The following is a 27,131-nucleotide window of genomic DNA, read 5'->3' as shown; positions in this document are numbered from 1 at the left end:
GTACAATGGTCCCACCAACAGCAACCCTTGCAGGGCTGCAGTTGCTTTGGGACGCAGTATCTCCCTCTGGTCTTCAATATGCCCCGTTTGCCACAATGCAATCCTGCTGCTCGATGCTATACTTGGATCACCGGCATGCGGCGCGAGCGTGACACGCGTCGTAGCGAGGCATTCGATCCAATATGTCTGGAGGTTTTCTTCTCCATTGTCGGCTTCACACGTTCCCTTTCATGACAATAACTCCTAACAACATTAACTGGCGTTCTAGCGGATATTTTTCGTACAAAATTACACTAGTAGCAATAAATGAGGTAGTTCTGTACAAATGGTTCAGCGCCACTCAGAACCGTGAGGGACCATGTTCTATTCTGGCTGGTATTCATTCACTCACTCACTGGAGTACTTACCGTTGCCACGGTAGCGTCATCAGTTATGAGAGCCCAACTGCTTTCACTATAGTAATGTATGCGATTAGAGAAAGGATGGGATTTTTTACAGAAGCGGACTCCTCCCCACAAGGCCTCTCAAGTGAGGGGAAGCCAGCTTTGACGAACGCCTTGCACAGAGCTAAACGCGCGCGCGCACCTTTGAAACCTCGTGAGGGTCGCATACACAAAATTTCACCTAAAAAAAAAAAACACACAGTATTTACTTAAACTTACTATAAGTGTAGTTTCCCTCGACTCGTCTCGCTAGTAAATATGAGAAACCGCGAAAGCAGCGGACAAGTGTTGTAGCATTCGTAAGGAAGCAGATTTACATTTAATACAAGGCTATCAAGATATATATCATCACAAAGCTTACCAAGTCCCTCAAGGACAAAGCCATATCTACAGACCAGCGACCTCCAGTTACTCCTGTTAGGTTGTAATCGAATGCGCACTGTGCCCCCAATTTTTCGTGATCTTGCCGCAATAATTCCTTGCCGCTCTCGCTTCATCTACTTTCTTTGTCCGGATTTTATTTTTGCTCAATCACAACTCGAAATATTGTGCCCACGTGTGATCCTTAGTTCATACTTATGCGTTATTAACGATATGACTATAACTGCATTTATTCGGCTCGTACCAATACATAATGCCGGTCAATACGAGACAAATAGATAGCGTTCTTACCTTTCGTAAAAAATCGGTACTTTCAACCCCGGCGCGAGTGAAATATGCGCCACACGTACTGTGCCCCAAAAGAACTTCGTTTATGTGTGCAGTTTCCTCTTGCCACCCAACTGAAAACTACTTGAATAACGGGGGAAGAGAGAGGCGGGGGACGACAGGTGCGCAAAGTATACGCATGCAGAATGAAGAGATGAAAATCGAAGAGAACACCGGCTGAGACAAATATTAAGGGAACTGTATTGACACCTCTGCAGCCCAGGCGAGTCGCATAAACTACACGATTTAAAAGCGACCCGAGTCCATCTGTGAATACGGTGCTAATGAATGAAGTACACACAACAATTGTGGAATGGGAGATGCACGCACGAGAAAGGCGCAGCTACCTGCCAGTCCCGGCAACATTCCGCGTCTCTATATGAAAGCCGCTCCGCAAACATATCTCCTGTCGATATCTCCGAACAAGGCGCCATCGTCACGGGGGTTATGTTAAAATGAGTCCTATTTTTTGCGGGATTGTAGTAAAGCTATACGCAGCCGCGCAGCAACAGTTTGTCAAGCCCACAGTGAGTTTGTTCTGGACGCAGTCAGTTACGACTCCCCATAAGAACTGCAGATGGCATGTTGCGCCACAGATACACGCGAACGAAGACAAGCCCTGACGAAGTCCCCTTGCAGAAACGATGGCGCAAGCTCTTGTTAGTTCGTTGTCTTGATCCCGAAAAATCGAAATCTAGGAAAGCACGGAGTCGCAAATCCGTACCCGGTGGCGTTGGATTCAGATACGGTCTTCATTCAGATACGGTCCCAATAGACAGCACGAACTAACAAGAGACAGTCGAGGTAGACGGGACATTCGCTCATATGTGCCTTAATGTAGCACCTTTTCAGTCTCTTGTGCCTGCGATGCAGCGGATCTGAGGATGGTGAGCTCGAATTTCACCTCCTCCAGTGCACTACATCTGCAGGCGTGGAGTGGCACCTGACACCGGCAAAAGATGCCAAAAGCGAGTGGGGCTATACTAATCCAGGTACAACCAAATTAGGAAGGCCCACTAAGCTTCGACAAAGACACTCCCTCACCAGAACAGGAATTGGCCTCCCTGGTGCAGTATTCGGCCACTACCTCCCTCATGATTCCTACTATTAACCCATGGCCCTCAGTCCCCAGCAGCTGCGGAGCACCTGACCAAGACGGCGGTCAGACCTGTAACGCAGGAGAGAGTGCTAAGATTCTCCGGACCGGGACAGGCCGACAATAGAAACTGACCCTGGCAACCTTTAACACCCGATTTCTGTCGAATGAGCCTAGCTTAGCAGGGTTCTTTGAGCAACTGTCAGACATTGTTTGGGATACCATCGGCCTTAGTGAGATTGGAAAAACTGGTGAGGCTTATACAGCGCTGACTAACGGCCATGTCCTCTGCTATAGAGGTCTCTCAGATAAGAAGCAATACGGGGTAGGATTCCTAATCCATAAGGACATAGCGGGCAACATCGAGGAATTCTACAGCATTAATTACAGGGTAGCTGTATTCGTAATCAAACTTAATAAGAGGTATAGATTAAAGGTAGTACAACCTTACGCTCCAACATCCAGTCACGATGATGAGGAAGTAGATCAGTTTTATGAAGATGTTGAATTAGCGATGAGAAAAGTGCAAACTCAGTATACTGTAGTAATGGGCGCCTTCAATGCAAAAGTGGGGGGAAATAAGGCTGGTGAACAAGCAATTGGCAACTACGGCGTGGATTCTGGGAACGCTACAGGTGAGATGCTGGTAGAATTCGCAGAAAAGAATAAGCTGCGAATAATGAATACCTTATTCAGGAAGCGTAGCAACAGGAAGTGGACCTGGAAAAGCCCTAATGGTGAAAGAAGAAACGAAATTCATTTCATACTTTTTGCCGATCTCGGCAAAGTGCAGGATGCAGAAGTGTTAGGTAGGGTAAAGTGCAGTGATCATAGGTTAGTGAGGGCTAGGATTTACCTCAATTTGAAGAGAAATGAGTTAAATTGGTCAAGAAAATATAGGCCAACCTAGAGGCAGTAAGGGTAAAAGCGGACAAATTCAGGCCGGTACTTGCAAACAAATATGCAGCCTTCCTTATAACAAAGAGATGAAAATGACAGAGGTAATGAATGGGACCGTAACTAGGCTGGCTTCAGAGGCACCTATTGAAGTGGGAAGCAAGGCACCAAGGCAACCAGTAGGCAAGCTCTTCCAAGTAACAAAGGACCTAATAAATAAACGACAAAGGAAGAGCGTGCCCAATTCAAGAGATAAGATAGAATTCGCGGAACTATCAAAACAGAACAAGAAAAAGATAAGGAATATCCAAAATTACAACGTTACAAAGACTGGAGAAGCCGTAAAAAATGGACACAGCATGAAATCAGTGAGAAGGTAACTTGGCATAAGACAAACTAAGATGTATGCACTGAACGATAAGCAGGGTATTATCATTAAAAAAATTAAATTATGGGGTTTCGTTATGCGTTAAAGAACCACCTGGGGTTCTTTAACGTGCACCTAAATCTAAGTACACGGGTGTTTTCGCATTTCGCCCCCATCGAAATGCGGCCGCCGTGGCCGGGATTTGATCCCGCGACCTCGTGCTCAGCAGCCCAACACCATAGCCACTGAGCAACCACGGCAGGTGGCGGGTATTATCATTAGCAATCTCGAAGGTATAGTAAAAGCAGCGGAATACTTCTGTACTGACCTGTACAGTACCCAGAGGAGCCACGATACCTCCATTCGAAGCAGTAATGACAGGTTGCAGAGACTCCTCCTATAACTAGCGATGAGGTTAGAAGGGCCTTGCAAGACGTGACAAGGGAAAAAGCGGCAGGAGAACATGGAACAACAGTCGATTTAATCAAAGATGGAGGAAACATAATGCTTGAACAGCTATCGGCCCTTTATACGAACTGTCTATCGACTTCAAGGGTAACATACAATTGGAAGAATGCAAAGATTATACTAATCCACAAAAAAGGGGAGACGTTAAAGAATAGTAAAATTATATGACATATGCACCACGATAATTTCCAATAGAATAAGCGCAACACTGGACTGAAGTCAACCAAGGGAACAGGCTGGCTTCAGGAAGGGATACTCTACAATGGATCACATCCATGTCATTAATAAGGTAATCGAGAAATCTGCAGGGTACAATCCGCCTCTCTATATGGCTTTCACGACTTACGAAAAGGAATTTGGTTCAGTAGAGATACCAGCAGTCATAGAAGCATTACGTAATCAAGGAATCCAGACGCTTACGTAAATATCTTGGAAAATGTCTAGAGACTCCACAGCTACCTTAATTCTACACAAGTAGGAAGATACCTATAAAGAAAGGGGTCATACAAGGAGATACAATCTCTCCAATTCTCTTCACTGCGTGCTCGGAAGTAGTATATTGAAGCTATTAAACTGGAAAGGCTTAAGAGAAACGATCGACGGCAAATATATCCGCAACCTTCGGTTGGCAGAATACATTGTTCTATCCAGCAACACTGGAGACGAGTTACAACAAATGATTGAGGACCATAACAGAGAGAGTAAGTGGGGCTGAAGATTAATATGCAGAAGACAAAAATAACGATCAATAGGCGGGCAAGGGAGCAACAGCTCAGGATCGCCAGCCCAGGATCGTACAGCCCAGGATCGTAGTACGTTTACCTAAGTCAAGTGATCAATGGGAACCCCGATCATGAGGAGGAAATTCACAGAATAAAAATTACCGACGATTACGTTACTTCCTAATGCGAAATTTGAGCGCAGCAAATAAGCTGTCGCCGGAAAGCATTTGTTGCACCCTGACTGTTTGCGAGCCTTTGTTTGCGTTTGGCCTCGGCCTCGGCCGCGCGAACGGTAGAGTCTTCTCTGCGACGGCGATGAACTTCTGCTTCAGCCTCGCTTACTGCTGGTTGCTCTCGACGGCGGCGATGAGCCTCCGCTTCGGCGGTGCGAACGGCAGGGTCTTCTCGGCGGCGGCGATGAGCTTCTGCTTCAGCCTCTCGACGGCGGCGATGAGCCTCCGCTTCGGCGGCGCGAACTGCAGGGTCTTCTCGGCGGCGGCGATGAGCTTCTGCTTCAGCCTCGCTTACTGCTGGTTGCTCTCGACGGCGGCGATGAGCCTCCGCTTCGGCGGCGCGAACGGCAGGGTCTTCTCGGCGGCGGCGCTTAGCCTCTGCTTCGGCGACGCGTACTCCTGGATCATCTCGACGGCGGTGACGGTAAGCTTCTGCTTCGGCGGCACGCACCTCTGGATTCTGACGGCGACGGCGCTGGGCCTCTGCTCTGGCAGCTCGTTTAGCAGCAGCAGCAGCAGACGGAGGACTTCCATCGGTCGTCTCGCTCATGGCTCAGAAAGAACTGGCAGATAATTTCGCAGTGGCGAACGGCAGCGGCAATTTCAGCTCGGGCGGTGCACATATACAGATCCGCCGCCACCGATCTGGCTCTCTGATTGCCACCGCACAGGGCGAACGGCAGCGGCAATTTCGGCTCGGGCGGTGCACATATACAGATCCGCCGCCACCGATCTGGCTCTCTGATTGCCACCGCACAGGGGTTGCATTGGAGGAGGAGCGAAGAAAGGAATTAAGTTCGAGCCGGCGCTTTGACAACCGGAGACTCGCAGGAAGAGGGGGGAGGGGGGCGGCGTGTACACCCAGCGGCAAATGATGGGGGCAGAAGCGCGCGCAGCAAGCGGACAACACGATAAAGGGAGGAGGGAAGAAATAGCAGCGACTGACTGATGCCGCTGACGCCGATAGTGAGTCAACCCCAGCTGCGGAGTTGGTTTCAGGGACAACGCCGCCGATGCCGACACAAACAATATGATACCCTCGCTTCCGCAGCGCTAAGAACCAGGTCTAGCCGTGGGAAGGTGGTCACGTATTCGTCGACGTGCCGGGGCCTACGTGAAATAACCGGCGCGTCGGCAACTGAAGAGCACCCTATCCGCCACACAAGAACAGGGGGGGGGGGGGACCCTTTCCTCCTCTTTCTGCATGGCGGCGACGGTGTTCTATGCAGTCACGTTATCTTGACTCTCTAGCGGCGTCAGCGGCATCCAGCGGTATCAGTCGGTCGCTGCTAGCGCTGGGGGGATGAAAGGGGGCGGAGCTGGTTACGAGGCCGACGACAACGCCGACGACGACGCGAAACCCAGGAACGGACGCCAAAGAGCTGCGCTCTAAAATGGTTTGGAGCGCATACGGCAGACATTGTAAGCTCCTTACTGGATTCTTACCATAATCATTGAAAAGGGAGGTGTACAATCAGTACATTTTACCGGTGCTGATATATGGGGCGGAAACTTGGAGACTGACAAAGAAGCTTGAGGCTTTTGAGGCTTGAGAGGAATTTAGGGACCGCCCAAAGAGCGATGGAGCGAAGAATGCTAGACATAACGTTAAGAGACAGAAAGAGGGCGGTTTGTATCAGAGAGCAAATGGGTATAGCCGATACTGTAATTGACATTAAGGGAAAAGATGTAGCTGGGCAGGTCATGTAATGCGCAGGTTAAATAACCGGTGGACCATTACGGTTACAGGATGGATGCCAAGAGAAGGGAAGCGCCGTCGAGGACGGCAGAAGACAAGGTGGGGGCGATTAAATTAAGGAATTCGCGAGCGCTAGTTGGAATCTGTTGGCGCAGGACAGGGGTAATTGGAGATCGCACGGAGGGGCCTTCGTCCTGCAGTAGACATAAAATAGGCGGATGATGATGATGATTATGAATCTTGGACGTCTAAAGGAGGTATCGACGCGACTCATAATCGACGCACACATGCTTCGGGGTACTCAGCGTATATCGGCTGCTAACGCTCAATGGTTGTGGTGTTCGGCTGCAGAAGACGAGATCACGAGTTCCTTAAAATCTCAGTAGTTTTCAAGAAAATATAAACGCCTTTAAGCGGCACTGCCAAGCTCTTGCAACTATAGTGTAACATGGCCCCCTTGGGTTTCTGCCTAGAGTCTGGACCGGAATGGGACGAGAACTGTTTCCTCCTCTGTCGTACATACATGCAGGGAGGGGGGCGACCGACAGGCTGCTGTGCTGCGAGTGCAGTGCACCCTTCTGCCCTCTGCGAAGTCGTCCTCGCTGGGCTGGGCATTGGCTGCACACAAGCAGCACTACACGACACGCACCAGATACATGGACGCTCGCAATTAAAAAAAAAAGATGAACCAACCGCGCCTGCTATCCAAGAATGTGTTAGCATGCTTTGGGAGATGATTATTTGTGGCGCCATGTTACACTACGGGTTCTACGGGTAAGGCACCACCTTGCGCTACACGTATGCGGGAGCCAACTGGTACTTCGAGCGTCACTTCCTGAAGGACGAGTTAGGAACCCCGTGCAGCGTCTCCGACCACCTCTGGTGCAGACGCTGCGACCAGAGGCGTAGCGTTTGAACGACAGCCTCAAAACGCTAGCTGTAACGAGGGAAGAATGCGGGGAACCCCCTATCCCCCCACTCTAGCACCATGCGGTGCCGTACCAGAATGCGCTTCATACCGCCGTGTCAGACGGCACTAGCTTCTGGATCGGCCCACGATAACGGTTAGATTATAACTCACAAGAAATCGCTGGTAATACCCGAAGAAAGCTAAACGCTTCGAATCGACCCTCTGCGAGAAGCAGCACATGGATGCTCTGTCGTGACTAGTTGTCGCCCTTGCTACTGTGCTATCTGCCACAAGCAATTTTTGAAAATTTCGTGCGGCTGAAAAAAAAAAAAAACTCCCCATTCGTTTTGCGTACCGCCATCCATACAGCAGCGCAATATTGTGTGTAGTTATGTCCTGGAGTCTCTGGCAACGCCATTAGGCCAAAACTACAAGCACAAAACACTACAAAATTAAAATGCAGTTCATGTTCTCCGCGCACTGCCGATGGTCTGACAGGTTAGCTACTCAGCATAAAGTGTGTAGGTTTAGGTTTGTTCGATTCAGAAATGGTGCACAGCACCACAAATGAAAAGGTACAGGAGGTGCCACTTGTGGTGCGTCGGGCTAACCCACTCACTGCAAGGTTCAAGGATGCACTGCACCGCGGCGGCACTCTGCCTTGCACTACGTGCAATCGAGCACTGGGGTGCAGAGTGCACCATTGTACCTCGAGGAATCGAAGGCCTAAGTGCACTTCATCGTTAATAAGTGCAGAAGGCGTTGAGAAATTTGGTTGAATCGAATTGACCTTTTGTTTACATGGCCGACATGTAATTACCACGACTAATCACACGAATGAACTGCTTAAATGAATGCTAATAGTGTTCATAAAATTTTAGTATGTACGCTCTAGAGATGCTGCTGCTGCTACTGCTCTATAGATACTGTTAACAGAAGGAATTCCACTTGAAAGGCCGCGCACTGTACAAGTCTGCGTCGGAAATTGCCTCCGAAGTTTAAAGGGCAAAACATATGAGAACGATAGTAAGTTGGTATTCTTTGGCCTAACAAAGTTAAAAAAAATAACCGCCCAAGCACTCCGTACAGATGGTTAACCAGCGAAGCTGAAAGGTGCGGCCCCGGTCTTTATCAGTGGGTCGATCCTGACGGTTCATTAAACGACGGCTTGGTAGGCTGCCGGATCCTCGGTACGCAGTTGCTTGCGCTCGGCCGCAGGAGGCTGCTCTTGTACCTGGGCTACAGCATCGGCACGGCGTAGACGAACTCGCTCCCGGTTTTACTCGCGGCGTTGCTGATCGAAAGCTGCCTGCTCCTCAGGAGTACGTGACGCGTGGCCTACCCATTTCGGAGCCGAAGAGAAACTGTGGCGCGCGCTCGGCTGCGACAGAGAGCAAACGACATCACTACTCGCGCAGTTAATCCAACACTGCCCTTTCACTCCGATGCATGACGTCATGCGATCTGGACGAACTGCCATAGAATCTAATGGGGTTGCTCCCGAGTAGGCAACAGTGATTTTGACGTCACCGCTTTAATCACGCCAGCCTTGTGAAGGGAAATTTCGGGTCAGGTAGCGTGACGTCATGGATCGGAGTAAACAGGCCTTGTGCTATCTAGGTGGTGTTGGCTAATCGCGCACCTTTCTCTTTTTTTCGCGCATGCGCAGGGGGTTGCGCCGGAGGAGTTTTCGGCGTACGGGATAGCCATATACGGCTTTACTGTAAAAACAAAATCTGACTTTTAACGTCCTAAAGCAACCGCGATCAGGTACGGTGTAAAAGAGGATGCCCCGAATTAACTTCAACCATCGGGGAAATTATTTAATGTGCACCTAAAGGGGCAGAAAGTCTGCATTCCGCTTCCATCAAAATGCGGTCGCCGCGTCCAAGAATCGTACCCGCGACCCCGTGATTAACAGAAGAATGCTGTTGAGCACGAACATATATATATATATATATATATATATATATATATATATATATATATATATATATATATATATATATATGGGCGCACTGCTAGCTAGACGCGAAAACGCCCTTTCCGACGCACGCACGCAATTTAGCCCCAGCAAAGTAGGAATGCGCACCGGTACGCTGAACAATCACGAGTCGACAAGCTTATAGGACACCGAGGCGAACGAAGTAATGTCAAACGCAGAAGCCAAAGGTCGGCACATCTTCTCCGTTTGGTGAACGCGCTCAACCTGACGAGACATCGCCGTAAGATCGAGCTTGAAAAGAGATCACAACTTCCGAGAGTACAAGGCATACACAGATGAGGAAAGTACACGACCATAACGCCGGGCAAACGTGGTCTTCACTCCCACTTCGGAGCAAACAAGAATTTCGAGGAGCATGTGTAATTAACCGATCCTCGTAGCGGGTTAAAAAGGGAACAGCTTTATATATTATGTGAAAAGCACGAGCATTCGAAACTGAGTGCTGGCTCACTCGCAACGGCATGTAAAACACTATAAAAGCCATGCGCGGTGCAAATTCAGTCCTCGTATACATGCAGAACTTCGAAGAACGCCTATCACCTCCATAGGTCCGTGTATGCGCTTGCTCACGCGTGTACATGCATGAACTACATTTACAGGCCTCCATCGAATACATCAGTTGTAGATAATCGATGGCTCAAAACTAACCAGGCGTTCCCTTTAAGAGTGTGTATACCACACTGCACATGAACAGAAACCACGGAGCAAGAGGCCTTTTCTGTGGCTCCAAGTGCGTGGGTCCATTAAGTGCTGGCTTGCTACAACAGCCATGCCATAGCAGGTGTCCTCTAGAGGACACCTGCTATAGCATATACAACTGAGGAGGAACAAGTTTTTGGTACCGGTATGCTAAGACTTTCTCGCGCAGATACAATGATTCATGCGCTCGGTCATCCGACAGCTTTGCGCTTTCCCTTAAAAACGGAAGTCAGCAAGAAAAAAAAAAGGAAAGGTTACATGAAAAGGTTACTTCTGCTATCGCGTGGGCGCGAGCGCACTAAGCTCGGTGCTCCCTGAGAGATGCCTTACGGTATGTTCGCCCAACGCACGATAAGTATTCACAGCGTACAAAAGAAATCCATCCTGCCAACCGCCGAGAAGTTCTTGGAACAAAAACGACACATTGCATATATGAAAATAACGAACTCACAACGTCATTATGACGTCATGGGCGTCCGGGTTTGGCCGGCAGACTTGAAAAAGAAGTTCGATTTTCATTCTCTGTGCTAAGAAGCAATACCATAACGAAAGAAGGAAACAAGCAGAGATACATCATAAAGAGTAACTTATCAGCACAAACTGAGTTGGGGCTTCGCTATAGATCCCGCCTTATGTCATTGCGTCACCCCATCAGGCGCGTATATTTCGCTGCCCAGGCACCGCGCCGGCTAGCGCTCGCATTCGCTCAAACACACACGCACACAAAAGAAAAAAAAAGCTATAGCGACCGTATTACGATGTGTTCCGTTTAGAACTTCTCGCGCGCCCAAACCGCGCCGCCGATTGGGTAAGCTGTGACGTCACATTTTTAGCTGTATTGCGCGCGCTACAAAACTTTCGAGAAAAAAAAATAGGTCTCGGCTGTAGAATGCAGCGTAATTCTTCCTCCATAACGAATACTATATCCCCGGCAAAGCATTTGGCAGAATTTCTAACGTCACATTTGTAACTTGCGAATCCACGATTGGCTGCAAGTTCGAAGGTAGCGTCGATACCAGCTTCTCACGCAGCCTTTCTTTTTCTTTTTCGGTCGCAAAATGCATCTGTTGCTGCTCTCGGTGAAAGCAATGCAATTGCTTTTTTTTTTTTTCAAAAGCATAAGCTAGCAGTTCAGGTGGACTATAGCCGATACGAGTGTTCCTCGAAGCTCGCCCCATCCGGGTGACTTACATTCAGACTCGGGCTGGCTTTCCTGCGCGCAGTCGCATCTTGGGCAGTGTGCCGAGGCGGTTCTAGAAGTGGCGCCAGTATGCGAGCTAGTGTTTATATGTGTGTGTGTTCGTGTATGCCAATCGCGCCCAGACGAAATGAGATAGCCACAATCGCAGCGTCGCCTCGCAATCGCTGCTTCCCTTCGCGCAGGGCGCATTCCGCGATGCGGATCACCATTACAACAGACGGGGCATGTGCCCAGCGACTCCTTACGAGACCCAGTGCTTACGATCTATCCGGTGTATTCGTATCAGGCACCGCCAGTATCCAAGACAATAGCAAAAAACAGGCTCGAAGATATGCAAGGACGACTGGTCATGGGGAGAAACGTGGGAATCGCACGGTAAATTCCGCAGCCACAGCATCAGAAAAGGTCAATAAGTTCGCAAGTGCGGTGAGCGAGCTTATCTCGGCTATCCCCTCCTCTGGTCAAGTGCCCCTCCCCACCTCCACCCCCCCCCCCACCCCACATAAAAAAAATCTATATCCTGGCTGTGCCACTGAAGCCAGTAAAGCAGCCCAGATCAGTTCCTTTTATCATTTTGCGGGCAAACAAGTCCGGACTTACACGTCGTCTCGGCAATTATTCCGCCCGTATTTCGATAACCATAAAGAAATGTAAATCTGTGGGATAACTACATCGTAAGATACTTCCGCAGCTATCCTAGGTTGCTTTATTCTTTCGCGATTTTGCAACAGCGTGAATTGCATCCGAAAGCATTTGCATGGAAGCCGTGATCCGTGCAATGTTTTGCAGCAGCACATTGCCCGTTTCTGGCAACGTATTGCCAATCGCTCCACACGGTGCAACATTTACCGATGTCAGCAGGGAAATAAGTGTGATGCGTTACCTTACTGCTCTTTAGATTAAAGGGACACTAAAGGCAAATACTAGGTCGATGTGGACTGTTCAAATACCATTCCAGAAACCTCGCAACGCTTGTTTCGTGCCAAGAAAAGACTTCGTTTACGAGAAAATTGAATCTGAAGGGTCCCAATGCTGTAAAGCAGTGATTTGGGCTTGTTGGTAAGACATCGTGAGGCTTATAGCGCGTTAAAAAGACAAGGACGAAGGTGAGACGTGACACACACAGGCGCTATGTGTCTGTGTGTGTCACGTCTCACCTTCGTCCTTGTCTTTTTAACGCGCTATAAGCCTCACGGTCCCAATGCCTTTTTCAAAATTCAAATCTCCCGCCACCGAACCAAGAGAATGGTGACGTTGCATACGCCATCATCACCCTTTGACTTTGCAAGCGCTCGACAGACGGCAGTACCGAGCCAACACAGAGCGCTGGATTCGCCGCTGCGGCTGCTGTTTTGCTCAAGTGGCGTAGACCTTTCGGGCGTCCCGCGACATCACATGGAAGTTGAATTCCCTACTACTAGCAGTTTGTGCGAGTTTCGCGAGCCAGCAAAACCAGCGCTGCATTACGCGATAACACAACTACTGAAACGCGAAAGCGTGGGCGGCGCGGAGTCGAGCGAAAACGAAACCTTTCGACCGCCCGCATCGTTGTCTAGAGTAATTTCAATGAGTTCTTTTTTATAAAAATGAAATAGAACTGAACAAGCAGCATTTCATTTCGTCTTCTTACAATACAAGGTCGTTTTTTGCAATGAGTGCTTCAGTACTAGTGACAAAATTTAACTGAAAAGTGCTTTCGTCATCCGGCAAGTACTTGAATGTCCCAGGGGAGTCTCTAATCATGTCCTGCATTTAGCTCAATTTCTCGAGTATTAAGGACCTGTTCTCGATAATACTGACGCCTTAGAGATTTTTGAGCACTAATCTATCACTATAGCGTGACTTAATATTTGCCTTTAGTGTCCCTTTAAAAATGAATGTATTGCTTTTAGTGCACTACTTTCATGACATCATATACATGTCAACTGCACTTGTTACTGTTGTATATAAAACAAACTCGAATGCCGACTCGAATATGTTTAGAATAATCGCATCAATAAGCGCCGTGTTCACGTCAACGCAAAGAAGAAAACTTGCTTCTAAGTGCAAACGATAGCCACATATATCTCCCAGAAGTATACAAATCATGTGAAGAAGCTTAAAGGAAATGAACGCCAGCATTCCCGTCAGTATGTCGAATGCCCTCTCTTCGTTGGTCCACGCATTATTATTTTTTTTTAATTGCCTAAGGCAGATTGCGCAATTCCGCCACCTCAGTTGAATTACTTGAAATGCATTATTTGGCGCGCGCGAAAAATGATGTGATGGGTTATATAAACTAAAGTGCCCAAATTCAATGCTTAAAGATGAGTTTTTGAGGCACACGTTACAATGCCGGAACAGAGGCCGATCAGTGAATTGAGGCTGAGGGCATGTACACTTAGGGATACCGAGACTAAAGCATCAGCTTCGATATATGCGTCCGTTAATTGTGCCGAAACTCAAACGCATTCCGTGCACTTTTTTTTACCTTGTGTTTACATGTCAAAACCACGATCTGATTATGAGGCACGTCGTATGTAGTGGAGGTGGGGGGGGGGGGGGTACCTCGGATTAATTTCGACCACCTGGGGTTCTTTACCGTGTACCCAATTTCCACGGTACACGGGCGTTTTTCCATTTCGCCCCCATCTTAATGCGGCCACCGCAGCCGGCATTTGATCCCGGTTTCGTGTATATTTGCCCGGCAGTGCGTAAGGGAGGCATTCAGGGGAAAGTGTGCGGAAATGCAACATATGGGCGCCCATTATGATGACGTAGTACAGCTCGAAACCAGTGCTAGGCTCAGGATTCTCTCTAAATGGACATGCTTTGCACACCGACCTGCTTATGCAATTCTACAACTATATACGCCCTAAGGTGATTATTGAAAACTAGATAAAATTTTATTTTGTTAATTACATATTTTTGTTATTGGCTATTTGAGGCTCATTGTCGCGCACGTATTGGCGGCGAGGAGTTACGGAGTCGCCATCTATCGGAAACGCCTCGCTGGCGTAGTATGAGGGATCACGGGGCGCGCTCCTAATAGCTTTTGCTGTTAGCGCTCACTGAAAACACCACGCACGAGCTCTTCCGGACATTTCTGTACGTACTTTCGAAACGAGCTAAGTTTTTTACTGTATAAATAATAATCTTGGGCAAAGTGAAAGCACAGAATCGTTTACAGACGCTATCTCTTTACCGAATACGCACAGTGAACGCCACTGCGCGCGGTTGCCGCGATAGTCTCTCCCGAACCTCCTCCTTGCGTGAAAGGTGGGTAAACGCTGAGAGCAAACTATGTGAAATGCGTTCTTATAGTGGTTGTATAACTAAATGGAGCGTAATAGAATGAAGCCTCAATACAGCGGTCGCACAGATTCGCAGCGACCGACTGCGCGTCAGCATGCTTGTCCGCGCACTGTTTCGCTTTGGCCGCGTGCGCGTTTTCGCACCGTGTCATGAGCCTTAGGCCGCAGAATATGAGCATATGACAGTATACAAGCAACCATTGTTGCGTGGGTGCTATCAGAGCTGTTCAAAAATAATTTCATTGAAGAGACTTCGACGCCTACGGGGACTGTGATGTTCCGTCGCGCGCTTCAATCTTTTTTTTTTCTTCTAAATTCTTGGACGTTTCAATATTATTCCTCGAATTGCGTCGCACTTTATGTTTATCGGTGTTCTCAGTGTGCGATTTCGCGCTGCTGCTTTTTTGTAATCCAGTGCATTAGTTCGTAACACAAACATGACCGTATGCCATGCTTTTTTTTTTAATTTGCTTCTTACCGCTCCCTTTCCACTCCAGTGAACTTGCCAGTATCTATAGCATCGACAAGTTCATAGACCAAACCGTCATGACATTAGTCGGGCAGCGGACTCGGGCGAGCGTCTCAGTGCGCGTTTTCCGAAGATCGCAGACCCGTCGCCGTAGTAGAAATCTTCCTCGCGTCTGTGCTTGCTGCATACCCGAGTTGTAGCCGACGACTGTTTGTCGGTTTTATGTTTCGCGAGCCAAGCTTCACGCAGCTTGTCCTGCGGCTACGTGTGAATAAGACTGACACCGGGCTCCGTTGCGTACATCCGGCACTGCGGCACCGCGCAGTAGTCTACCATGTTGCACGCCTTCGAAGGCAGCCACTACCTATTGTAGTGCTTTCAAGCGTTGTAAAGGAGACCTTCGAAGCGGGAAAATCTCGCCACGAAATGAGGACCGCAGCGTACGAGGGAATTTAAACTCTCGTTTTCAGCTCGCTTCGGCGCTCCCGAAGCAGCCGACGCGGCCGCTATGTCCACGTGATCCCTAATAGGACATCACGCCGACGGTGGCGCCAGCTTTTCCAGTGGTGGAGCTCGAGGCCAATTGTGCGCTTGCAGCACTTTCGCCCATTTTAGGCGTTAGACGCCATATTAAACACACACACACACACGCACACACACACACACACACATATATATATATATATATATATATATATATATATATATATATATATATATATATATATATATATATATATATATATATACACACACACACAATGAGGGATTACATGAATACACAGTGTTAAAACGCCTTCTTGGACCGCTGGCTGCAGTGAGAGAAGCGATGAATCCGCATGACGGGCAGAATCGCAGATTAATGTCTGTAGAGCGAACCACACAGTGGCACCTAACCATGTTGGAAATCTGCCATGCGTTTACAGTGTCTCATCAAATCGGGTGTGAAACGGCGAGAGAAAGCGGCAGCCCGGGCTATGGCGGTTCGGAAAAAAAAAAAACTAACCCTGGCGAGCTCGGAGGCAAAGCATTACCAAAGAGCCCTCGTGTCCGCCGAGGATAGCGAAAGGAACGTAAACGGGCACGCTATGACCCAGCTCCAAGTTACTTACGTACTGAATTAAACGCCAGAAGAAAATGCAACCAAGCTGCTCACCTCGTTTGTTGTTGTTGTTCTCCTGAGTGGCTGTGGCGCATACCCACAGTGGGGGTTTGACCATGAAACGGGTGGTTAAATTAGGGGTATAGAAAACAAGAGAGTTAACAATATGAACGTTGCAGCTCAAAAAGTAAATGTTTGTATGTGTGGAAAAAAAATCAATCGAAAGAAAACCGCGCATGAAAAAAAAACCTAATTGATAAATAGAAATAAATAAATAAATAGAAGAAAGCTATGGTAGGGAGGGGGACGATCAGCTTAACATGCTAATCGATTGGTTTCAATTAGGTAATTTTGGATTGCCAAGCGAACATTTCCGTGACTGAACCCAACTCCAAAAGATGGGATCACAGGCACTTATAAATTTAGGCCAATATTGCGAAGCGTTTGTGTTTGTTTGCCAACCCACGCTGAAAAACTAAATTAAATTATGGGGTTTTACTTGCCAAAACCACGACCACATTATGAGGCACGCCGTACTAAGGCCCGGAAATTTGGACCACCTGGGGTTCTTTAACGTGCACCTCAATCTAAATACACGGGTGTTATCGCCCCCATCGATATGCGGCCGCCGTGGCCGGGATTCGATTCCGCGACCTCGTGCTCAGCAGCCCAACACCATAACCACTAAGCAACCACGGCGGGTACTGTCCCGCGCTACAAATTTCCCCTTCTCTGAAGCGGCGCTATCAGAGGTTCCAGTAACATAATTAAACAGCGATCTGCGAGCACAATTCTTTTAGCCCACAATAATCAGCGTTCTGTATGGCAGACAACAGTATCGAAATTCGTCCCTGAAGGAGCCAGAAGACATTCAAGTCAGAATCTCCGCTCACCGCCGCGGTGCTCTTCACAGGTTCGCAGATAGTTTCTAAAATAGCGGAACAAGAGTCTAAAAACATGGTAACAAGAGATCTGTCATCACTCAGCTACGTCAACAACGACCTGATTCAATGCAGATACATTGCTCCCGAGTTTACCAAACCTTGAAATATGCGGATGAAGACCAAGAAGAAAACACAGCAACAGAACCACAACTGACCGACTGAAAATAAACTGAACTCGAGCGGCTGTGCGGCGTCGGCGCTATACAGAAGCTAGCTTGGCGACTGAAACGTTGCAAAACGTGCCAGCATTTGTGGAAGAGAAACAGCAAAAGAACCTACCGCGGCTAAACGCACTTCACTCGCGGGTCACCGTTCACTCTGGAAGTTTGAACGAAGAGCCGCGAACAGCACTAATGAGAACCAAGTGTACAGGCAGTAAAAATGGGGATCCAGGGTTGGCCCTCGTATACATAAACACGCCCCCCTCCCCCACTGCCCCCATAGCGACCTCGTATACATAAACACGCCCCCCTCTCCCCCCTCCCCCCCCCCGCCATAGCGAACAGGTGCTGGTGAGAGGGCGGCGTGGGGCAGACGTTCCAGGCAAAGCGCGGGGAATGGATGGCCAGTAGGGGAAGCACAGGAAAGGACTGCTTATAAATCAAACAAGAATGTCCGCTAGGCGTTTTAAATCTACCTTCAATAAAAATTCATACTGCCATATTTGGACCGCAGAAGCAATATTCTGGACTTGTCGCGAAAAAAAAAAAAGAACTAAGGAACTAGATTTCGCATGATTAGAGGGGAGGGGGGGAAGAAAGCAGGGTCCACAGCCTGCGAACTGCGCTATGTAAGAAGACAAACTGTGCCTTTCATTTCCCTTAAAAAAAAAGTGACTCCGGAAGAAAATTCCGAGACAGCACACCGCACGTGGGCAAAGAAGTTTAATTCGCTCTAAAAGTGACGCAGAGAACAAAATCAACACTCTTGCTAGTTCCGAGTATACCAGGAAAAGACTTACTAAATACTGCAGGCGGCACTGAGTGGCTGACGCCCGTGATGCCTTCTTCGCTACTGGTTTTAACAAAGCAGAAACACTGAGAACGTCACTTGGAATTTTTTACAGGCACCACGAGCTCTCACCATGATCGTGAACGTTTGCTTTCTGAAAACCCTCCAGCTGCATTTTCTTTTTTGAATTCAGCATTATGATTCTTTTTCTGTCTTCTAGATTCCTTTTAAGCATTAACTTAGTTCAGGTCCCAAGGCCACACGACCACAGCTGCGTCGTCGACATTCACATCTTCTCTAGAGTTACATGCTAGGGTCAACGGCTGCAGCTGACGACACGAATAACCTATTCTTTAGTGAGAAAACCTATTCATCTGTCATGAAGAAAGGAGATTAGAACATACGGAAAAGTCATATGCACGCGATCGAAGTGAAAGCGCTGTGATGGTCCACAGCAGTTGGCATGATTTCTGTAGGGTCATTGGAAAAAATAAAGCGACCTTACGATATCTATATACCCGACGCGGTGGCTTAGCGGCTATGGTGCTGCGCTGCCAAGCAAGAGATCGCGGGATCGAATCCCGCCAGCGGCGGCCGCATTTCGATGGGAACGAAATGCAAAAACGCCCGTATCCCGTTCATTGGAGGCACGTTAAAGATCTCCGGGTGGTCAAAATAAAGTCCGTAATCCCCACTACGGCGTGCCTCACAATCGGATCGTGGTTTTGGCACGCAAAAACCCAAAATTCAAGTCAATTACGACAACTATACGCGCAATGAGTCAGTCTATGACGGCCTCTATACGGAATTCTTTAACGTTTGAGTGAGATTTCTAAATAAAAGCATAAATAGTACAGATATACGACTAAACTGTCAGTAAATATCGGCAGCCTTTTCTTTTAAATGACAAATAACATTGGCACATTTTTTTTTTAATTCAGAGAAAAATGAAGTATACCCAGAAACTTAGGCCAAAGTATACATTGTCACTGATACATTGTCACGTAAACCGGCACTCGCCTGAGGTTCAAAATGAATAAAAGTGAACTCAAACTTTTTTTAAGTATTACTCAAGCTGGTGACATAGCACAATTTGCAGAAATTGTGGCGAACAAATGCGAACTGACTGTGTGTGTGTGCGTGTGTGCGTGCGTGCGTGCGTGCGTGCGTGCGTGCGTGCGTGCGTGCGTGCGTGCGTGCGTGCGTGCGTGCGCGCGCGTGTATCGTGGGTATTTATTACGCTCGCCTCTTTCCTCTTTATATTATCATCACCCTACGGTGCCGCCGAGTACTCGGGCCAAATAAACGTCGCTCCAACAGAGACTTCATACGTGGTGGAGGTGACTTTTCGATACTCAGTCCTCTACCCGCTCGGTCTACCCCTGGAGCTTCGTTCAGGCCGCCGCTTGCGCCCACTGTCCGCTAGCATGCCTCAGGCCGACCCAGCCTCCACTTCAACCACTACCGTTCCGACACCGCAAGCCACCCATTATATCCTAAGCAGCCACCAGCGTGACCCCCCATCTCGTAGCTGCTCTTCGTGGGGAACATGTGGAGGACTGCTTGGACGACTACGAGCGAATAAGTTCAGCTAATCGTTGGGACGACCCCCTGAAGCTCCGCCATGCCTCCTTTTACATGACCGGTGTGGCGAAGACATAGTTCTTCAAACATTAAATAGACTTTACTAACTGGGCTGCCTTTACGGAAGCTCTGTGAAGTATTTGGTACCCCGGTGGTTCGTTCTACCATTGCAAAGGAAACCCTCGATACTCGCCAACAACAGTCAGGCGAGTCTTACACGTCGTATGTTGAGGATGGTCTTGCATTCTGCCGCCGTGTGAGTTCATCAACGTCAGAGTCAAAGTACACCACATTATGAAAGGCCTTAGAAGTCGCCTTCAATGACCTTGCCATCAAGAACCCCGCTACAATCGCTGACGTCGTCACAACGTTCAGCGCCTGGACGAACTTCAGTCTGTTCGCCTTCAGCCGGACGTTGGCGAATATTCTTCCACGGCGGACCCACAACTGAGTCTCATGATAAGAACAATGATACGCGAAGAATTACAATCAATGGGCTTGTCATCGCCGTTGGTGTGCCCCAGTCCGCCATCTGGCGCGGCTTCGCGTGACGTATTCAGGGATGAACTGGCGTCCCTGACCTACTCCGCGCACGTGCAACCCTCCGTCTCTCGTCCCTTCCGAACGTACGCGCAAGTTGCTGCCTCGCCTCTACAGAACATCCAGTCAATGCCTCCTGAGCCTTCATCGGCCCATCTGACTGCACTGACTCCCGGAGCGCCTAGCACTCCGTACTACCCGCCTTGGCGTCCGCCCCGTCCCATGTGCTATTATTGCGGCTATAGCGGCTATATTTCACGTTTCTGCCGCAATCACCAGAAGGACGAGCGTCGGGGGTACGAAATGTCTGAATGCAACTTTTCCGTGGAGCCTCTTCCCAAAGCCGGCATTCCTCTTCACCTCCGCTCCGCTATACACATCCGCCCGCTTCGACGGAAGACCGAAGCGGCCAGACGCCGCTCCCCTTCGCCGTTCCGCCGCCTCACGTCGCCAACTCAACTCCACCGTTCGTCCGGAAAACTAAGCGATGCAGTTTTTGGCGGAAGAACTACACACGTCAACAAGACTCAAATTCCTCCTGCGCACCCGTCCAATATGCTTTCGATGTTTGTCCAAGGGGTGCGCGTCGACGCTTTGGTGGACACAGGTGCCACCATTTACGTTATTCACGCCGATTTATGTTCCCACCTCAGGAAAGTCACGACGCCTTGTGATGGACCGACGCTAAATGCAGCCCAAAGGGGCACTGTTCGCCTTTCCGCTCTTTGTACTGCCCGTGTCCTAATTAATAGATGATATACTGCACCATACTCAGCTGGGTTGTCCACGTGCGCTCATCAACTTATTTTAGGGTGGGATTTTCTTTCTTCTGCTTCCGCGGCCATTTGTTGTGGGCAACGGGTCGTGCATCTTACCGACACCGACTACTTGCTTGGGGAAGACACTTACACGCCGTTGCGCCTTATCGCTGCGGTACATACCGAACTACCTCCCGGCCGACAGTGAATTGTTACCATTCTATCAAACGATATTGACCATGGTGACGTCTTGGTCTTACCCTCTTCCCATTGCCTTCATAAAGGCATCGCTTGTGCACCAGGCTTGGTTCGATTTCACAATGGCTTTGCACACGTAACCGCCACGAACGCACCATGGGAGAAAATTCTCCTTCCGCAACGCACCACAGTGGCTTGCGTGGCCGACCCAGGGCCTGTGTGCGCCGTGCCCCTACAGTCTATGTCCTCCAAAGACCCTTCAATCATCCTTCAATCACCCTTCGATCACCCTTCAATCACCCGTCCATTACCGCGTGACTCCTGTTGTCGCCGCAACAGACCGCCGTTTTCGCAGCACCGAGGTCGTTCACGTCTCCCGCATGAAACCCTTCACGCAGCGTTCTTCGTTACTTCACCTGCGGCCACTTCCACGTGGGTGGGGGGATTAGTGTGGGCGTTTATTACGCTCGTCCTTTTTCATCTTCAGTCTCATCGGATGTGTGCCTTTGCTGGTTCGATACCGAGCGCTTGGCCAAATAAACGTCGCTCCATCAGAAACGTCAATACATACATACATACATACATATATATATATACATATATATATATATATATATATATATATATATATATATGTGTGTGTGTGTGTGTGTGTGTGTGTGTGTGTGTGTGTGTGTGTGTGTGTGTGTGTGTGTGTGTGTGTGTGTGTGTGTGTGTGTGTGTGTGTGTGTGTGTTTTAGGGTGCAACCAAGAGTGCCGCTAGTCGGAAAACAATTTTACTGAAAGAAAAGGCTAATTTTTTTATTAAAGCTAGACCGGGCGCACTTACTGAATATGCTTTACGGCCTACGGGAGAGAATCGGCATTTAAATATTTATAGTGCCATGTCTCCTTAACAAACATGGTAGCGAACGCCTCATTCAAACGCGACACCGTGATGTCAAGAAAGGCCACTACGTTACGCATCTGTGCAAACCGTCGTGTACACCATCGTAGAGTGCCTTTACGCGCAGCGGTGGGCGAGGGGGTCATTAAAATTAAATTATGGGGTTTTACGTGCCAAAACCCCGATCTGATCATGAGGCACGCCGTAGTGGGGGACTCCGGAAATTCAGACCACCTGGGGTTCTTCAACGTGCCCCTAAATTTAAGAACATAGGTGTTTTGGAATTTCGCCCCTATCGAAATGCGGCCGCCGTTGCCAGGATTCGAGCCCGCGACCTGGTGCTTTTAGTAGCCCAACACCAGCGAGGAGGACATCGAGGCACCCTACACCATCGGTGCAAACATGCCCGAAGCGAACAGCTGGCAACCTGTACAGGGGAAGGCGACATTGCATTAAATGCAAGAACATTAAATGCTTTGCTTAAATCGTACTGTAATACAGTCAGGCAGTGTAGAACTATAGTCTACAGGCTCTAATATATTTACTTTCACAGCGTGCATGTATGCACGCTTAAGAATATATTTGTATGCACAACGGCGTAGCTTCCGTAATCAGTGATAACATTTGCAGCAGCTGTAAGCCACAAATTAACGCGATACATTGCATGCAACATGCCGTCCAAATCACGGAGAACCTATGCGCTCATTTTCCGCCACCGCAGTGGTTTTCCACGCGACGTGCTCTTCTTGGTGTTTGCGAAAAAGGCAGAAAATAACAGCCCGCCGGCCACTGTGAAGTCACCTTCAGCATGTGCATAGACGCAGCTTTAAAGTTGAAAACAAATGAATACCTCACACCAGTTATGCGGAAATGGGCAAAGCAGAGGGTGCGTCTCGTAATGTAAAAAATCGCTACACATCTGCGGGTAGCATTCGGTGTCCTTGAAAAGCGAACTTCTCGAATGAAGCAAAATTCGTCCTGGTTCGGGAATCTAATTCTGGACCGCTGTCTTTCCTTCTGGATACATCCTGCCATCTGAGCTAATCAGCTCGAGGCAGAATGACGACTCGAAGCGCTGCATGGAAACTGCGATGTGGAACGCCCGCGAAGTGAGCTCCATCGTTTACGGTCGCTTTTCACCATGCAGACCGCGCGAAAAGGGAAGTACAGGCGCCAAGCATAAATATGTATATATACCCTGCACGAAGTACGACATCTATTGGTCAGTCACAGCGACGTGCCCAGGCTGCACCCGTTTTCGCCGCCGTCGGCACGGCAACGTGTTGGTTTTCCGGCGCTGTACACTTTTCTTTTTGCTGCACAAGAGGGAAACAATGCAATCTCCCCGAGTTAGGCGCCGCAAGCTCGTTCCGGGAGCTTCCGACGTTCTCATGCACCTGGCAATTGACCACCGTGCTTTTTCAGAGCACACAGCAGCATGGAAGGACCACGTTCTGCTTAGGCTGCACGGCGGACGCAAAATCAACAGTGCGCTGAAAGTTCGGCCTCCAAAACGGCCATATAATAGTATTCCGCCCGCGACAGCACTATCGCCTGATCAGCAGGTCCAGCGGCCGCAGATCCAGCAGGCTTCAGCATACAGGATACTTTTTTTTTATTGCGGTTTTTTTGCTAAACAATCTGTCTGTAAAAAGGCTATGAACGTAGTGAGCGTGGCGTTTTTTGCAGAAAATTTCTTAGATAAGGCGGACATACTTTTCCGCTATATAATAACTTGAATTTCGGAAGACTAAGAAGAATGTGTTAGTTTCTTTTTTTTATTATAGCCTTGGGGACAGTTGTTCATATAGGAAATTTGGAGGCAGTTACATATTAATGCACCTGCATTTTCTTTTTACCTTGAGAACCGCAGTTAATTTTCGTGCAATCTTCTGAAATAAACCTGAATTCGAGGTATATTAACCATCGAATCTCAACGCTCAATTCAGGCGATATAGAAACCGAAGGCATCGGGAGCGCAGGCCCAGCTATCAAATCCGGCGGAAACGCCCCGTAACTAAAAGCGCGACGAAGCTTGAGACTGGACGTCGCAGCCGTTCGCGGCAGGTACTCGTACGGCAAGTTTTTCCTCGCAAGTATCTCTGGCGACGCATAGTATCTGCACTTACCGCGGCAGACCATTAAAACTTCGTCACACACTTCGTCAATCGGCGTTTCCGTCTGACGTTACAACGGGACGCACTCGGTTTCGATATTGCCTGGATTGAACTGAAATTTGATGATTATACCTTAAATTACGTGCGGTTTTCAAGATTTATAAAGAAGAATGAGGGTGCACCAAAATTTCACTGCTTCCAAATTTGCCCCTTAAACAACTGCCCTCAATGTTCTAATAAACATACAATGAACAAGTTGTTTACTTAATCGTCTTAAACACGTTGTTAGCAGCAAATTATGTAGTACTGAAGCGGCTTAGGCCACCACAATACAACCTAATTTGCCGCTGCCATAATTTGCCAACACACTGCATGTGGCGGCCTAAGCAGCCGCATGCAGTACAATTGAAGGGAACTTCGGTTCTGATTAATTTACTAAACCGCTAAATACTACACCGCAACGCTGCAGTAGATACAGTGCACGCATCGCGTGGTCAGACTGCGCGAAAATAATTTACATATTTCATTAAGAGGTTTACATAAATATGTATTAGAATTATTACACATCAGTGACGAAAGAACGGGAACTAGTCGGGGAATGAGACAAGTAAAGGCACGAACAAAATTTAGGTAAATTAACTTTCCTCGGGCACAATAATTGCTGACAGCAAGCAGCCAGAAATATGTATAGTACAGTGGCGTACCAACTATTTTTCGAGTGGGGGAAGGGGGGGGGGGGGGGGCGGTGCAAGCTATCAAAAGCACGCGCGCGCGCGCGCGCACGCACGCACGCACATGCACACACACAGACACGTGCTTTTTTATCTTTCCCGGGAGAGCGCTTTCCACGTACCGCTGCAATGTACCGCGTTGAAACTCCACTGGTAACTCGACGTCGGTGCAGTGCCAAAAACGTGCGTAGCGTAAGACTGCAACTCCACTTTAAAACAGAACGCGGCCAGGGCTTCGTCCGAGTGGTTCGGACTGCACCGTGAGCCAAGTAGTTGCCGCCTTTCATTGATGGCAACCAAATTTAACGAAAAACCCGTGCGTTACACTAAACACCACGTTGCTGACGAAGCCTTCTTGCAGCGTCGGCCCTCACTTGCGGGTGGTGGCAGCGCGTGCCTGACTTCACGTACTTGTTTAAGGCACGGTAACACTGGGTCGATACGAGAACGACAAGACGCTGACGTCAACGCTTGACCAACTATTCAGTACACTACGTCACTGAAAGCATTTTATCATACCAGGCCGACAATGACGCAACCGACGAGCGCGAGTTCTCGCTCTGCGACGGGCTTTCTTATCGACGGTACCGACAAAAATCAGTGTGCCGACCATCGTACGACCGAACCCTACGCGATCGTCCATCGAACTGACAACGCGACAGCGATAGCGCCTTCGCTTGTATATATAATTAATCGCGCTCAAAGTGAGTCAGAACATGCCTACGAAGTTGAAGTGCACAAGCTTCAATCCTCTGAAGCCATGTACATGACGTTTAAGCCACTGTTGATCCTGTTAAGCGAAGGTTAAGCCTGGCGCCGTCGTGTTCGTGCACCCGCTACCGGCGGACTTGAAATGTAAGCAGTTAGGACGAAGGAAACTGCTTTTGCAGTTCAGTTCTATCTTTAGCGATTTGAAATCAACTACACTTCGCTTCGCACGGCGCGTACACAATAAGCGGCAAGCGGCGACATAACGCTGTGCCAACATCTGTACGTCACTGTACCCGGCTGACGGTCGCATTCGCTACGTAGATGAGTGGGTCTGTACGTGTTATGCTGACACATTTCTCAATTCCAGAGATGTACTGTTTACCTCTGCGTCAAACAGGAAACAAGAGACGGTGCATTCGGTATACAGCAGCATAAACAACCGTCTCGCACAGTTATACCAACGGTGTCAGTGACGGTATCCGCGTCATCGCGAAATTTGTGCGAGCAGTTTTCTCTAATAACGTTTTATGGCACGCGCAAACTGTAAGTATGAAGTTAAAGAAAAGAGAGAATCAAAAATGAATAAACAGCCGTTAATATGTTATTGAAAGTTTGTAGCAAGCTCATTCGTATGAGGCCCGAACTTTGTCACAAGTGAGATTCTCTCTCAACAGCTGGTAAGTCAACCTCAACTGTCCTGACTTATTCAAAGCCAGCACAATACGCATCAGTGTTGCGTTTCACTTGTTGTGGCTTAGGGTGACGTTAGGGCAAGGAATCCACCAAGCCCATCTACGAATACGTCAGGTAGTAGGAATGAAGAAAAAAGCGGTTTATTGGCTTAGTTACACGGCTCCAAATACGGAAGCCCACTCCATGCAGGAGCAAGTTAAACGTACGAGTTCACATCAGCACCCTCTGTCCTCTGCACGGAAAGTCTCCGCTTTTAATTCCGTCAGCTTCCCTAGGCACGTCGACTAGGGAATCTGAAGACTGTCTAGCAGCAAATCACAATCGTCGAATTCGTTGCGATACCACGCCCATATGCTATCGCTACGCTCCGCAGTGACCCCGCCTCCGAAGCCCGATGGTATGGAATATGCCGCAGGATAGCAACTTTCGAATCCAAGGTCGCCGTCGTTGTTCGGTAGCATTTTATGTTGCCCCCCCCCCCTTTAATCATTAGTTCAGACTGTCAGGTAGTGGTGGGGGTAGTGGCCTTTTATGGACCCTTCCAACAGTCGACGCCCATGCTGCGTTAACGTCTGGATAGGCGCTGATGGATGAGTGGGTGTTTGTCTCGTGGCAAACGTCTAATTAACGCCTTTGTGGTGTTGAAAGGTAACACACTGCTTTAAAGAGTTAATTTTAGTTTGGATGAGGGGCACGTGCATCTCGG

The 27,131-nt window shown here is 48.6% G+C and overlaps 1 protein-coding gene across 8 annotated transcripts in view; it reads right to left on the bottom strand.

Annotated features, from left to right (window-relative positions):
* The window catches only part of LOC135909416 (long-chain-fatty-acid--CoA ligase 5), a 181,439-nt gene that overhangs the window by 71,994 nt on the left and 82,314 nt on the right, over nucleotides 1–27,131 (bottom strand). The window contains exons 1-2 of one of the 8 annotated variants that reach the window (XM_065441366.2): nucleotides 17,206–17,274; nucleotides 16,367–16,396 (exon numbers count right to left, since the gene is read on the bottom strand). The exons of 6 other annotated variants lie outside the window; for them this stretch is intronic. The gene's annotated coding sequence lies outside the window, so the exon portion shown is untranslated. Of the gene's footprint in view, nucleotides 1–11,438; nucleotides 11,462–16,366; nucleotides 16,397–17,205; nucleotides 17,275–27,131 lie in introns of those variants that run through there. One more of the 8 variants, XM_065441362.2, reaches the window with a different exon arrangement.

This window comes from Dermacentor albipictus, chromosome 1 (assembly GCF_038994185.2).
Source record: "Dermacentor albipictus isolate Rhodes 1998 colony chromosome 1, USDA_Dalb.pri_finalv2, whole genome shotgun sequence".
Classification (NCBI taxonomy): Eukaryota; Metazoa; Arthropoda; class Arachnida; order Ixodida; family Ixodidae; genus Dermacentor; species Dermacentor albipictus.
Note: the sequence above shows the minus strand (reverse complement) of the source record. Positions and strands in the feature narration are given on the sequence as shown.